Below are 14,598 nucleotides of genomic sequence, written 5' to 3' on the forward strand. Positions count from 1 at the left end.
CTCTATTTATCCGTTCAGCCACCTCAGGAGTCTACCTCCGGCACAACGTGTGTATATTGAGTGTATTTCATTCTATCATTGACTTCATTTATGCTCTAATTCTCTCCTCAATGAGGATCCGAATTGGCCAACCAATGTTCTCCTCCTCTTCATTTTATCCCTTTAACAGCGCTATAAAACAGGTGAAACTGAGGGTGTGACTGACCCTAGGTCACCCCACAAGCTTTTCTATTTCCATTGGGTAGTGCATTACTAAGCCATGACTTAGGACAGTTTTATTGGGAGGGTGGGGTCACCTTGGGTGGTCAACCACAGGACCCCATCCTGTCCCCCCATCTGCAAAATGATGACCTGGCAAAGACATTATGAGAGTTAAGCTGATCCCAAAATTATCCTGGCCAAGTCCAGGTCAAAAAACAGATCCTCCCTAAATACATACATTGTCTGCCGTTTTATTCTTGGACTGTTTTTATGCATGTCTTGTTCCCTTGACAGTCAGTCTGTTTTGTGAACAATGCCTCTGAACAGCCCCACATTCTTTAATTGAGCTGTATCGACACCAAAGATTTTGAGAGCTTCAGTGCTGTTGGGTTTGCCAGCTGAAATGAAGCTCTGTGCCTGAATGCATCTATGTGAAAGCCTGCACATTGCATTTCCTTGGTGTTCTTGTTCGACAAGCATGCCGTGCCAAGCAGCTCTGTACCTGTGCAGGAGCTGCTTGCCTTACAGGGTCACGACTGGGTCATGCCTTGATAAATAAGCTTCCTTTGTAAGTTATGTGTTAGGTGTTTTCAGACATTTTCCCCCTACACAGATGGCATACTGATCAGCTTTAGAAGGTGCATTTTCCCCCCAAGGTCATGATCAGATCATTTTTATGACCTATTTTTCAAGCTCTGAATCACTTGCAGTTCACCTTCTCTCTGCACCAGGCAGAGGTATCATTTAAATAACCTGCAAATGGTTAATATCCCCTTGGGGGAACACTTGTGCAAATTTATCCTGATCTGGCAGTTTGGTTGCCTTACATTTTATTTTCCCCCCTCATATGTCAGCATATGAGAAGCATCTTTTTTTTTTATCAGCCTGAAAGTTGAAGATTTTTTTCAGAAAAGCAGGGGAGGAAATACTACAGCTCCCATGAGGCAGTGTGACAACCCACCAGCATGAATTTGTACATATCCAGGTAGCTCTGCAGCCATTAACAAACATCAAGTGATCCTGTTAGAAAGTATCCCGAGATGCCACCTAAGCAGCAAATTTTAAGCAACGTGCGTCTTGGAGACAGCAGAAGTGGCAACTGCGACATGCAACTGTATATGAAGCAGTATCTAGTCCTGTGTTTCAGGCATTCAGGCCTAGACAAGCAGTATGTGCCATGTTGGACTCTATGGGTCACAATTTACAAACAGCCTTGCAGGCCAAGGTGGCATGACCGAGCTGCTGGGGACAGAAGAGAAGGCTTACCTTGTTCTGCAGAGCTCTTGAGTCTGTGTGTTTCATCTTCCGGTCCTGCTTCCCTGCTGGGAGGGAACCTGAGATGTGTAGAAATCAAGCGCCAGACTCGAGGAATTCTCCCGTCTCGGAGAACCCAGGGATAGTCTGGTCTGCTTGCTCCTCTCCGAAGCAGCCGCAAAATTGACAGGAAGCCTTGCTGAGAATTACAATGAAGACCCAATCGCAGACATTGGAGGAAACGTCCAGCGAATTCTCCTTGGTGCTTTTGAAATTGAAAAGCCACTGTGGCCTTCGTTGAGAGATGGAAAGGAGGCCTTGCGTTGCTATTCAAGCTTTCCCCCCCCCCCCCTCTTTCCATTTCTTATCAGCTCCTTAGGAAACCTGTGGCTGGGATTGTTCTAATTGACAAGCCCAGCTTGAGTCCTTGGGGTGGGGGGGAGAGGCTTGCTTGCATTTTTTGATAGCTACCCCTCACAATATCCACCTGTCAAGGGGGAAATGTGTAAACAGGCTTTTCCCAGGGACTCAAACAGCACAACTGGTCGCCATGCAATTTCAAATGTGTCCAGTATAAGCAATCCCAGTGCATAAAGAGAGGCTCCAACACTAGTGTTGCTGTCTCTGGGTTTGGACCTTGAGATTTTGGGGATGGAGTCAGGAGTGGGCCAGATTTGAGGCAGAGAGGCACCCTCGTTTATGTAATGCTCTGGAATCCACCATCCCAAGCAGCCATTGTCTCTAGGGGAACTGATCTCTGCAGTCTGGAGATGAGCTACAATTCCAGGGGATCCCCAGATCCCACCTGGGGATGGGCATCCCAAACCGAGACTGAGACCTCTCCGAGATCAGTCATGTTCTGAGGGGTATCTTGCAGGGCGCAAAGTGAGGGAGCAGCCCCAGAATTCAAAGCCCCTGCCCTCTGGGGTAGCCGCTGCAAGCATTCACTGCCTGCTGAGTTTATTAGTGGCATCCTCTACATGATGAGGCAGCATCTCCCACAGGTGTGTCCACATGGTTGCAGTCCATGCCTGATTGCCTCAGAGAGCAAGTTCAAATGGGTAGCCATGCTGGGGCACAGCAGCAGAAGAAAGTTTGGATCCCAGTGGCACTTTTTAAGACCAACAAAGTTCTAGTCCAGGTATACATTTCTGTGTGCCTGCATGCTCACAAAAGCTTATATCTTGTCTAAAACTTCATTGGTCTTAAAAGGTGACCGTGGACTCAAACTTTGTTCAGCGAGCAGAAGTGATGCTTCAGTAGCAGCTAGGGATGCTAAGAATTCTGCAGCAGATGTCTGAGAGAGAAAAATATTTGCTTCAATGACACTCTGCCTTTTTTTCCAAGGGGACCCCAACGCAGCTTACCTTTTTCTCCTCTCCTCCATTTTATCCTCACAACAACCCTGTGAGGTCAGTCAGGCTGTCCCAAAGTCACCCAGTGAGCTTCTATGGCAGAGTGCAGATTTGAAACTGGGATGCCCAGATCCTAGTCTGACACTCTAACCACTACACCGTGCTGATTTCCCCCTCATTCACAATCCCCCGTGAGCTGAATCCCTGCTGTATTTACCTGCTGTTGTGGGTTCACCTGGCTCATAAAGGCTCCCTTCTGGTGTCTGACCCAAAGACAATGCCCCTGTGGGCCACTTCTGGAAAACTGCTGATTTTTTTTTTACTTTATTAATGAATACATATGTTTAGAAAAATGAAACAAAACAAATTATATCAATTCATAAAATGCAAGTGGAAAGTCTCTACACTTTGTTAATACAAACAATAACTAATATCCAGAGGTAAATAGTACCAAATGGTAACATTTGTTTCTTTGAAATCTCTGATAACGCAGTCCTTTTTGCAGTAGAGGATTTAAGGCACCATCTGAATTCAGGAGCTGCACCCTAGCCAATAGCCCAGACAGGGTGAGGATCCTGTGCCATGTTTCCAGAGCCTGAGCCTTATTAAGGTAAAAGGATTCAAAGAAGAAGAAGAAAGTAGTAGTAGTAGTAGCAGCAGCAGCAGCAGCAGCAGCAGCAGCACTACTACTAGTAGTAGTAGTAATCTCAGAACGGCTTAGAATCGCCTTCCCTTCCTCTCCCCACAACAGTCACCCTGTGAGGTAGGTGTTGTGTATGCAGTTCCCCAGAGGACCAGAGATTAAGATCTGAGCTGGGATTATAAAGCACTCAATCGAGAGCTTGAGATCCCTGCTAGGGATCACAAGAGCAGCCAATGGGATACAAGGTTTTCCGCTGTCCTGTAACCAATGAAATACCAGAGTGAGGCCAATGAGAGGTCTCTGCTTAGGACCAATGAGGTTACTGGGTGGAGAGATTCTTTTGTATGCAAGTATAACTTGGGGTTGCTGGTAGGTTTTTCTTGGTTCAGTTTGGCATGGCTTCCATTGCACCTACGGATTTAACAGTAGGTAAGGCTAGGAGGGCTCTGGCAGAACTGCTGTGTGAGAACAGCTCAAACAAGACTGTGACTAGCCTAAATAAAAAGTGTCGTTGTCAATGGGGCCTGACAATGGCATCCACGGGCATCACAGCCGATAATTGTGGAGGCAACCACTGTTGTTAAATAAACAGTTGTCATGTAGAATGGCAATCAGGATCCTATCTCCTTATGCCATTTTACCAAGTTAATGCCAGATCCTGGAGCACCATCATAGCCCCCTTTGTGAACTTACAGCCCCCCCCCCAAGAAACCCCTCATGCTCCTGATATTAGGTGTGGCTGATGCAGCCTGCTATTGCCTGTTCTCACTGGCAGTGGCTCTTGCAGGAACACCTGAGCTACCAGAGATGCCTGAGATCAAACCTGGGAACTTCTGAATGTTACGCAGGTGCTACCCGACTGAGCCACAGCCCTTCTTCCTTCACAGAAGGTCAGGTGCAATTACTAATCTTTAGAATGTTATTTACTTATGGGTGTTTAGGAGTCACCTTTCCAACCAAACATTCAAGGCAACACCCATCCAATGAACACTAAATGTTATTGAAGAGCCACCATCAAACGTCCGTGAAACACCCTGATCATATAGAACTCAGCTTGCATTCCGGTTGGTCCAAGCACCCTGCAGAAAATGGCTGGCACCATTTTGGAGGTACTTTCTCAAACCAAGCACTGGAGGTTGTAATGCCATGACGCAGTTGAGTGGAATATTCTAGATGGTGTGTATTCAACAATCTGCAGATCCCATGGAGCAGGATTTTCCCACTCCTACTGCTAGGGATGCTAGTCTTCAGGTAAGACCTGGAGATTCCCTGGTTTTTCAGCTCATCTGCAAGTGACAGAGATCAGTTCCCCTAGAGAAAATGGCTGCTTTGGAGGGGGGTCTCCATAACTCCATACTCTGAGTACTCTCTCTGCCCCAAATCCTGTCCACCCCCAGGTCCGCCCCCAATGTCTCCAGGTATTTTCCAGCTCAGAGCTGGCAGCCCATCTGCCAAAGACTTACATGCCTTTAGATCTATAGGATTGTTGGAGGCATGTGAACAAAAATTCAAAGTTCACTGCCTGAGGAGGGATGTTCAGTCGGCTTCCTGGTGGGCGGTTTGTAGCAAACTGATCTTTTGCCGCCTCCTGACCCCTTCATGACATGCTCAAATAAAAAATTGATCAGGGCACACCTTGGAAGGAGTCTGAACATCCCACTGCAGCTGCCTGGGCCTCTCTGGGTCACACTTTGAAGAGTGTCACTCAAAGAGGATTGCAAGGAAGCACTGGAATTTGGTTGTTTACACAGTTTGCGCAATATGTGAAGAAGCTGCCTCTTAGAAGATTAAAGACTAGTCCCCTTGAGTGTCTGTGTGTGTGTATATATGTATATGTGTGTGTGCGTACAAGTGTGCGTGCACATAAAAAACAGGATATCAGATAAAGCAGCAAAAGATCCACCAGCCAACCTCCTGCCTGATCGCATTCAAGATAAGCAGCAGAAAGGAACTTTTAAAGAATCTGGGCAAAATGTACTTGGTTTTTTAATTTTTTATTTTATTTATGAGCTGAGTGGCAGCTCCCTCCCCAGGGAAGGTGGGTCTCTTGCTTTGTAGAAAGAAGTGTTGAGTCACAAGAGGTGGGACCTTACAAAGCAACAAAATCCGTACAATAAGTGCCGTCTTTAGGTATTATTATGCTGCAGAAGGGTAGCTATTTGAAGTGGTGCTGCTGCCTGCATTCACATGGGATTGGGCTGCTGGTTCAGTGTCTTTTGACTCAGTGCGTGGTACGGCTTTCAGCTCCTTTTCTCCTCTCGCCATGCTGGCTCTGCAGAGCTCATAAAGCTAATGAGCTGGATTATTCCCTCACTCGTGTATCGCCGAGAAAATTATATATTCCAGGTGTATGGGCTTTATTAGGCGGGCTGGTGGAGGAGCTGGCAAGAAAGCCCCCACTGAGTGGCTTTCACTCTCACCTTGCTCTGCTCTGTGATGGAGTTGTTTTCTATTGTTTGACAGGCGGCTCGGAGGCCTACGACTCCTGTAAGAAAACACACACACACAGACACCCTTTGCCCACCTACCTCTGCTTCCCCACAAGCTCTGGTAGCAAACAGCTTCCAAGATGGGAGCACGTCTTTGTTTCCTTCTTTCTCTTAGCCCATTGTGAGGGTCAGAATTTAGTGGCCAGGTTGAATGTTTATTGACAAATTTCAGAGAACAGGTGTTGTTTGGGTCCAGGCAATTTGTGGTAACTCATATGGCCATTGTGGTCTGGTGGTTAAGAGCAGTGGCTTCTAATCTGGCCAGCCGGGTTTGATTCCCGCTCCTCCACATGCAGTGAGCTGGGTGACCTTGGGCCATCACAGCTCTGATAGTGCTGTTCTGACCAAGCAGTCCTGTCAGAGCTCTCTCAACCTCACCTACCTCACAGGGGGGAGGAAGGGAAGGCAGTTGTAAGCCGCTTTGAGACTCCATTGGTCAGTAAAAAGTGGAGTTTAAAAACCAACTCCTCTTCTTCTTGTGGCTCTTTTGGAATGTGCTGAAATTGCCCTGAGGGGGTTGAACTTTGCTGTCATCCCGAGATGGACATCCAGATGAGCTGGTCTGGTTCGTGACTCTTGAGACCCCCACTTCCCAGTTGCTTTTTCTTCCAATAGAAAATCTCTTACCAGAGTACAGTAACAGCTGAACATGTAAGAGAAAACTGGGGTTTGGGGAGAACAATATGCCTCCTCTAGGCATGTTCTGTTCTTCAGGAGTCACTCCAGTGACTGTTGGGGCAGACCAAGGAGAAGGGTGCTGAAGTGCCACAGGGACTTGTCTCATTCCTGGCTGTTAGCAGCATGGGAGGCAGCAAGTGTCTCCTCAGGGACTCTGATAGCTGGTGTTGCTGCAGGGGTCCAGCTCAGACCCAGCCAGCAGTGACATAGTGATGGATGAACCAACTTGGAGCAGCTCAATATCTTGAGCTGTCCTGTGCCCCAGAGTCCAGAGTAAGTTTGGTTTCCCTAGTGTGGTTTTCAAACTGTGTTCCAGAGAAACCTGGATTTTTCTAGAAGCTCAGGAGGAAGACCAATAATAGCCCACATTGGTCAATGATTGCTGGCCTGACATGACAGATTGTTCCTTGCAGTGGACTGCTGGGGGTAGAGAGTTGTGTTAGTTTTGCACAGCAAGGCTAAAGAGGCCCGACTAGGACTCCTTGGGAACCAGCTTCTTTAGAACATGCCCTGGAATTCTCTGCAATGCGCGAGAGCTCCCTAGAAGGTGCCTTGTGGAAAGGAGGCTATCCTCACCATCCTAACTGCTCTGGGGAATGCTGGCATTGGGCCAGTCACTGAGGTAATTTCTTTTTCTGAGGTAATTTATTTTTCTTCCACTGTGAGCATCATTCCTGGGAAGCTGGAGAATGGCATTTGTTTGGGTGGCCACTTCAAAGATCAGTTCCCCTGGAGAAAATGGCTGCTTTGGAGGGTGGACTCTATGGTAATATACTCTGCTGGCTGGAGGTCTAAAGATGACGTGCCTATATTGAACTCTATCCCCAGATATGTAGGTCTCCTAACTTACATCTTAGCATCATCCCATTAGATCAGGGGTAGTCAAACTGCAGCCCTCCAGATGTCCATGGACTACAATTCCCACGAGCCCCTGCCAGCGAATGCTGGCAGGGGCTCGTGGGAATTGTAGTCCATGGACATCTGGAGGCCGCAGTAGTCAATGTTGTCACTGGAAGGGGTCAAGACCTGCCACATGATGACTCATGATCAAAGGGAAAGTGCTACTCACTGAATGAGGGGTAGCAACACCTGGGACAAGGAAGAGAGAGCTGGGGGAGTGTCTGTACCCTGCTTTTTACTACCCAAAGGAGTCTGGAATGCCAGTTGTGGGCAGCATTACTGTGTTGCTTACATCACGTCCTTCCACCTTGTGCTTCGTAGCTGAGAGTTTTTCTGGGAAGGAGTACCTAAGTATAAGAGGCAAGCAGGAAGAACAAACGCATCATCCCCGCTGAAGTGTCCTGTCCAAATATTGTCCCATCTTGATGCTTTTTAGTAGGTGAGATGTGACAGGATGACATTTTGTGCGGCTGTGGCTCCAGGCAAAAACCACATTTGCAAGGTGCAGCTGAGGCTCACTATGAATAGTCAGTGTACAAATCCATGCTCCAATTTGTGAAGACTGTCTAGGCCTGTGATTGTGTTCTCCACCTGAGCTTCTCTCCACTCATTCTTACTCCTTTTCTTCCTTTTGGTCTAACGGTGGTACTTAATTTTAATTAGGAGTAGCGGCAAAGCAGCTGGGGGATGGAGACATGTGACAGCAGTAGTAAAGATTGAAGCTAATGGTAATGTATCATACTCGATGCACAGAATTTTTGCTTTAAAAAAAAGTTCTTTATTGCAGGGGTAGTCAACCTGTGGTCTTCCAGATGTCCATGGACTACAATTCCCATGAGCCCTTGCCAGCATTTGCTGGCAGGGGCTCATGGGAATTGTAGTCCATGAACATCTGGAAGACCACAGGTTGACTACCCCTGCTTTATTGCATACCCTTCAATGTTCCACAGGTGGACATGCAGACTAACACTCCAAATTCCCAGACCAAGTAACACTGCTCAGCCCCAGCTATAAATCACCAAAGGTCGCTTTTGCCTTCTGTGCAATGTATGCATTCGATCTGTGTGCTAAACTGGCTTTAAAATCCAGTGTGCTAAACTGGTTTAAAAATCCAAAAAGCTCATTTGGGTGAAAGCATAATAGAATCATAGATTTGGAAGGGACCTCCAGAGTCATCTAGTCCAACCCCTGACACAATGCCAATCCACAGTGACCACAACTCCATGCCCAGAAAATGCCCCCCCCCCAAAAAAAACAGACTCCCTGGCCAGTCTGACCTGGAGGAATTTCGCCTCCTGACCCCAAAGTGGTGATCGGCATTTCTCTGGGCATGCAAGAAAGGGTCCCAAGAGCCAAGCACTGACATGATCCCTTGTGCCCACCCACTCACTCTGAAGGATCAGCATTTCTGTGAGGTGGCTAAAAGCTTCCCAGGAAGGAGAACCCACCACCTCACAAGGAACAACTCTGTATACTAGCAAAACATCATTATTCTACAAAACGTTCTCAGCCATTCTGAATAGACTTCAGTAGCTTGCAGTATGCTGCACCCTGTGTAATGGTAGAGTGTGGCTCGCAAGGTGCCCTAGTGTTCATGCTCATGGGGGTTGACATTTGTGTTTGCTACTGAGAAGCACAATGCATCCACTTTCTGCCAAGAACAAACTGAGTGGTAATTTCTAGACCTGGAAGAGGGAGCTAAACTCTGAAGAATGTCTGTGCAGGCAACTGACAGTAACAAAAATCTAACATGGACTCTCCCAAAGGCAAAACTTGGGACAGTGGTTGACTAGAACGTAGGGGCTGTCCTTGGTAAACAGGGACAGCTGGAGTGTAGACTAAGACCATCAAGCACCCTGCATACTGCTTGCTTTCTTCTGATCCTGCAGTTTGGCTAATTGCATCTCTTGGGGACGGAATGCAGGGCTCAGAGGAATGGATAAAGTTAACCATTAGGACAGCTGACATTCTTAAATGATCAGCTGGCAGAACAGTGTTGCCTCCACAGCCTTATTTGAATTGCTCAGTAAACCCTGAAAAACACAAACTAAGAAAGAAGGCATTGCCTCTGGGCAGGTGCAGAGTAACTGCTTTACTACTGCAATTCCAGAGTCAGTCTCTCTTCTATATGCTGCCACTCCCCCATTTACCTATTTCCAGGTCATAGTAAAATGTTCTGTTTCTCCTTTTAAGGATGACCTTTTAAAATGTTGTTGGTGTACACACCAGAGTTTATGGGGACCAAAAGATAGTGCCTTAGGATCATCATTTCTCCATTTTATCCTTACAGCAACTTCGTGAGGTAGAGAAAATAGCTCAAATTCACCCAAACAGTTAAGTGGCGAGGGTCAGGGTTTACTCATCTACAGCAGGTAAACCTTTGCCTTTGGGCCCAATCCTGCACCCTCAAAAAAAGAAAATGTATTGCAATGCTGAGGAAGTTAGCCTACAGGAAAGCATGTTTTGGGGGGAAAACATTTCCTGGCCAAGCATAGAAGGTTTTTCCTTTTTAAAATATTCGGTGTTTGGCCAGGATATAAGGCTGGAGTTCTTCTTGGGGGTGCTAGATCTGAGACAGAGCTTTGGATTTTCAAGTCAAAAGGCATGACTCCCAACAATTAGAGCCCTCTAAACATGGGTGTAGCATCAATACTGCCTAGTAGGGTCCATGAGGTGCAAGCCAACACATTACAAAACACTTGTGTTTGTTGGGAATCACACACAGCCAATAGCACATCCACAGAGTAGTTTATGGATGTGAAAACATGGGAGAAAGCTGTTCCACCTTACAAGTGATACATTTGTTGTATACATAGCCATGAGACTCTGTTTCTCCCGCCCCCCTTAGATGTAGACGAGTTGGTTTAGCCTCATGGCATGCAGTCCCTGCTGCAGTTAGTTCTGTTTGGTAGCTAGGAGTAAAGAAGAAAGAGGAGGAGCAGAGCTGTTCTTTTTTTGGTACCACACTTTTCACTACTCAAAGGAATCTCAAAGCGGCTTACAATCACCTTCCCTTCCTTTCCCCACGACAGAAGGACTAGGGAATCCCCAGCTTAGAAGCTGTCGCTCTTAACAATTACGCCCAGCTAGCTTCTGTAGCAGAGCCTCTTGTGGCGCAGGGTGATAAGGCAGCTGACATGCTGTCTGAAGCTCTGACCATGAGGCTGGGAGTTCGATCCCAGCAGCCGGCTCAACTTTGACTCAGCCTTCCATCCTCCCGAGGTCGGTAAAATGAGGACCCAGCTTGCTGGGGGGGTAAACGATAATGACTGGGGAAGGCACTGGCAAACCACCTCATATTGAGTCTGCCATGAAAACGCTAGAGGGCGTCACTCCAAGGGTCAGACATGACTCAGTGCTTGCACAGGGGATACCTTTACCTTTTAGCTTCTGTAGTATGCTTGAGTTTCCTTGTTCTGAAGTAACTGGATCGTGACCTTGTATCTCCACATCTTAGTTTTGAGCACACCTAAGGCTGCCAATCCCATGCTGGAAAATTCCTGCAGATATGGGGGTGATGGTGGTGTGACTGGGGGCATGAGGGACCTCAATGGGGTATAGCTCCATGGCAGCCCACCCCCCAAAGCAGCCGCTTCCTCAAGAGGAACTGATTGCTGTGGTCTGGAGATCAGCTGCATTTCCAGGAGATTTCCGTCCCCCCCCCCCCAAGCATAACCAGTATGTATGAGAGCAGGATCCTGAGTGAGTGGCCTAATCCAGCCCTACAAGTAAAAGGGGATATTACAGTGTTCCATGGCTACAAGCAGAAAAGGGCTGGCATGCGCCTAAGAGGGACAAAATTAACATTACAATCTGATAAAAAGCAGGCCGAGAGGGCTGGATTTTCTCAGATCAAGCAGGAAATGAAGGGGAGTAGGTTATCCTACTGTTTCTTTCTCCATGTTCATTCCTGCTGTTCTCTGCATCCAAATCTTGCCCTGAGCCTTAAAGCCATCTCTCAGTGCCAGTGGCTGAGTCTGTCTGCATGGACGTAGCCATTTCTGCCAGGGTCCCTACATGTACCCACCTACAGTGCAGCAGAAATCCTCTGAGCTTGAGGATGTACATGGGGCGACTGCTTCTCACCTGCTCTCTTTCAGCCTAAAACATTTTTTTTAAAAAAAACCCTCCTCTGGCAATGCCATGATTGTAATCCGAGATCTTACTCTGACCAAGTACAGCTTTGGTGGATCCAGACTTGTTCCCTTCCCTGCCGTTTTAATTAAATGCAGGCAAATTGGTCTGTTACTCATCGCAGCAATTATGTTTTATTAACTGTACTTCTGGCTCTCACTTCCAAATACCGTGTTGCGGAACGGCATGATTCTCTGAGAGATGCAAGATGCGGAGAAGAATCGGGGAATGGTTAGTGTTTGGAATGTAGTTTTTAAACAAATTGGAAGGGGTCTGAAATGGTTCGCTTTCTAGGGTGGCGGAACTTTCGTTGCCTCTCTGTTGCCTCTCATCAGTCAGGTTTTGTGGCTGGGGGGCGAGGGGATGGAAATGACCAAAGTCTTCATTTCCAGGGGCAGGAGTGGGATGAGAGTTCACTCCACGAGCTGCATTTTCTCTCCCAAACTGCCTCTGAATTCATGCAAAACCTCTTTAGCTGGTTATGGAAATGTGCCTACCTGCCCTCCAGTGTTTTACAATGGAAGGCTGATGTACTCGTTCCAGACCTCCTTTGAGGAAGAGCTGTGTAAAAATGAAATAGATTTTGCATATTTTGCAAAAAAAAAACAAAACCCGGATTCATAACATTATACAGAGCAAGTAATTTCCAGGAGCTCTGTTGGCATATCCCCTCAAAGGCTGCACAAATATGTATATTTTGGAATGAATCTTTCAAAGTGCCTGAAATACACACTTTCATGCTCCAATGTGCATATGGGTTTAGTGTTCCACCACCCCAGAATCCAATAGGCATCTGTAAGGACTGTATAACAAGGTCTCCCGGATAATTATGGAACGGTATAGCAACAGGCAGGAGCTTCCATTCCACGCTCAGAATTTTCTTTCCCACAGAATCTTCCCGTGTTGTATTCGAAGGTGTTGCTAAGGTTGTTTTGTTCACCGGCAGCACCACTTTTCCTGGGCTCCAAGATCACTGCAGATGGGGACTGCAGCAAAGAAATTAAAAGACGCTTGCTCCTGGGGAGGAAAGCTATGGCAAATCTAGACAGCATCCTAAAAAGCAGAGACATCACCCTGCCAACAAAAGTGCGTTTAGTCAAGGCTATGGTCTTCCCAGTTGCAATGTATGGCTGCAAAAGTTGGACCATAAGGAAGGCCGAGCGTCAAAGAATTGAGGCTTTTGAACTCTGGTGCTGGAGAAGACTCTTGCGAGTCCCTTGGACTGCAAGGCGAACAAACCAGTCAGTCCTAGAGGAGATCAACCCTGACTGCTCTTTAGAAGGCCAGATCCTGAAGATGAAACTCAAATACTTTGGCCACCTCATGAGAAGGAAGGACTCCCTGGAGAAGAGCCTAATGCTGGGAGCGATCGAGGGCAAAAGAAGAAGGGGACGACAGAGAATGAGGTGGCTGGATGGAGTCACTGAAGCAGTAGGTGCAAACTTAAATGGACTCCGGGGAATGGTAGAGGACAGGAAGGCCTGGAGGATCATTGTCCATGGGGTCGCGATGGGTCGGACACGACTTCGCACATAACAACAACAACAAGCACCACTTAGATAGGGAAGCGGAACAGGCTGAAGGCTTGCGGCCTACGGTGAGCTACAGTGAATACCAATGAGAAGTTACTATTGGTTTCCAGCCACAAGCTGGAGAAGGGTAGACTAGGAGAAAACAAAGGATTTGTGAGATACTAGCCCTCTAGTTAGCTGAGCCCGTGGGCATTTCTGGAATTTGGAGAATGGATATTGGCACCATCCACAGCATGGCTGCCATGGGGAGTAGAAACCGATCCCCAAATTGTTGACCATGGAGGCTTACCTACCATGACAGGCAAGTTCCAGCTTCTGTAGAATTGCCAACCCTTGCCTGGGAAATTTCTGGAGATTTGCAGTGAGGTGAGACCTCAGTGGGGTATAATTAGGATTGCCAACCTCCAGGTAGGGCCAGAAGGCCTCCTAGAATTATAACTGATATATGACTACAGAGATTAGTTCCCCTGGAAAGAATGGCTGCTTTGGTCAGTGGGCGCTATTGCATGATACGCCACTGAGATTCCACGTGACAGGCCCAGCAATCCAAAGCAGCGTTACACCTTCATAGCCCATTGACACTGGTGGACTTAGAAGAATCTCATTGTGTTTAGGATTGCATCGCTGCTTGAGAACAGAAGCAATCAAAGCAGCCTCTTGTCTGGTGCCCCTTTGAGCATAAAAGAGAAGAACCTGGGCTTCGACAGGAATACCTACTTAGTGGAAGCAGACTGTGTTCATTTTCATTTATTCATTGAAGTTTTTAAAATTTATTTGTCTTTCTCCCAAGCCTCCAAAGACCCAAGGACCATGAGATCAGGCTGTGGTAGTTTCATCTGTTTCCCTGCAGTGCAATTGCTTCTGAATCTGCTTGCAACAAACTTACTTGAAAATCTCAGCAAAACCCAACGAGACTCATTTCCAAAGAAGCATGGTTAGAGCAGGCAGATGAAATTTTCCAGGTGGTCCTAAAGCTGAAGAAAGCATATAATCCAACAATTTATCTGGCCAATCGTTTGACAAATGGAGGGCCACAATACCATCCTGGGGTATTAAAAAAAATTGTTTAGATGTTGGAAGGGATGCTTCAAGAATCTGAATCGGCTTCTATCAGATTTCCCCCGCCCCAATTTTCTTTCCTTCAAAGCTCATGAGAAAGCAGGCATCTTAAGGACAGGCATACTGTAATCACCCTGGTCTTTTAAAATATTGAACAAAAGCCTTGAGCACCTCAAGGCAAAGATCTGCATTCTGATCATGCAGGCTTATTGGTACTTGGGCTTTCTTTTAGTGGTTAATGCAGGGGTAGTCAAACTGCGGCCCTCCAGATGTCCATGGACTACAATTCCCAGAAGTCCCTGCCAGGGAATGCTGGCAGGGGCTTCTGGGAATTGTAGTCCATGGACATCTGG

This window comes from Paroedura picta, chromosome 5 (assembly GCF_049243985.1).
Source record: "Paroedura picta isolate Pp20150507F chromosome 5, Ppicta_v3.0, whole genome shotgun sequence".
Taxonomy (NCBI): domain Eukaryota; kingdom Metazoa; phylum Chordata; class Lepidosauria; order Squamata; family Gekkonidae; genus Paroedura; species Paroedura picta.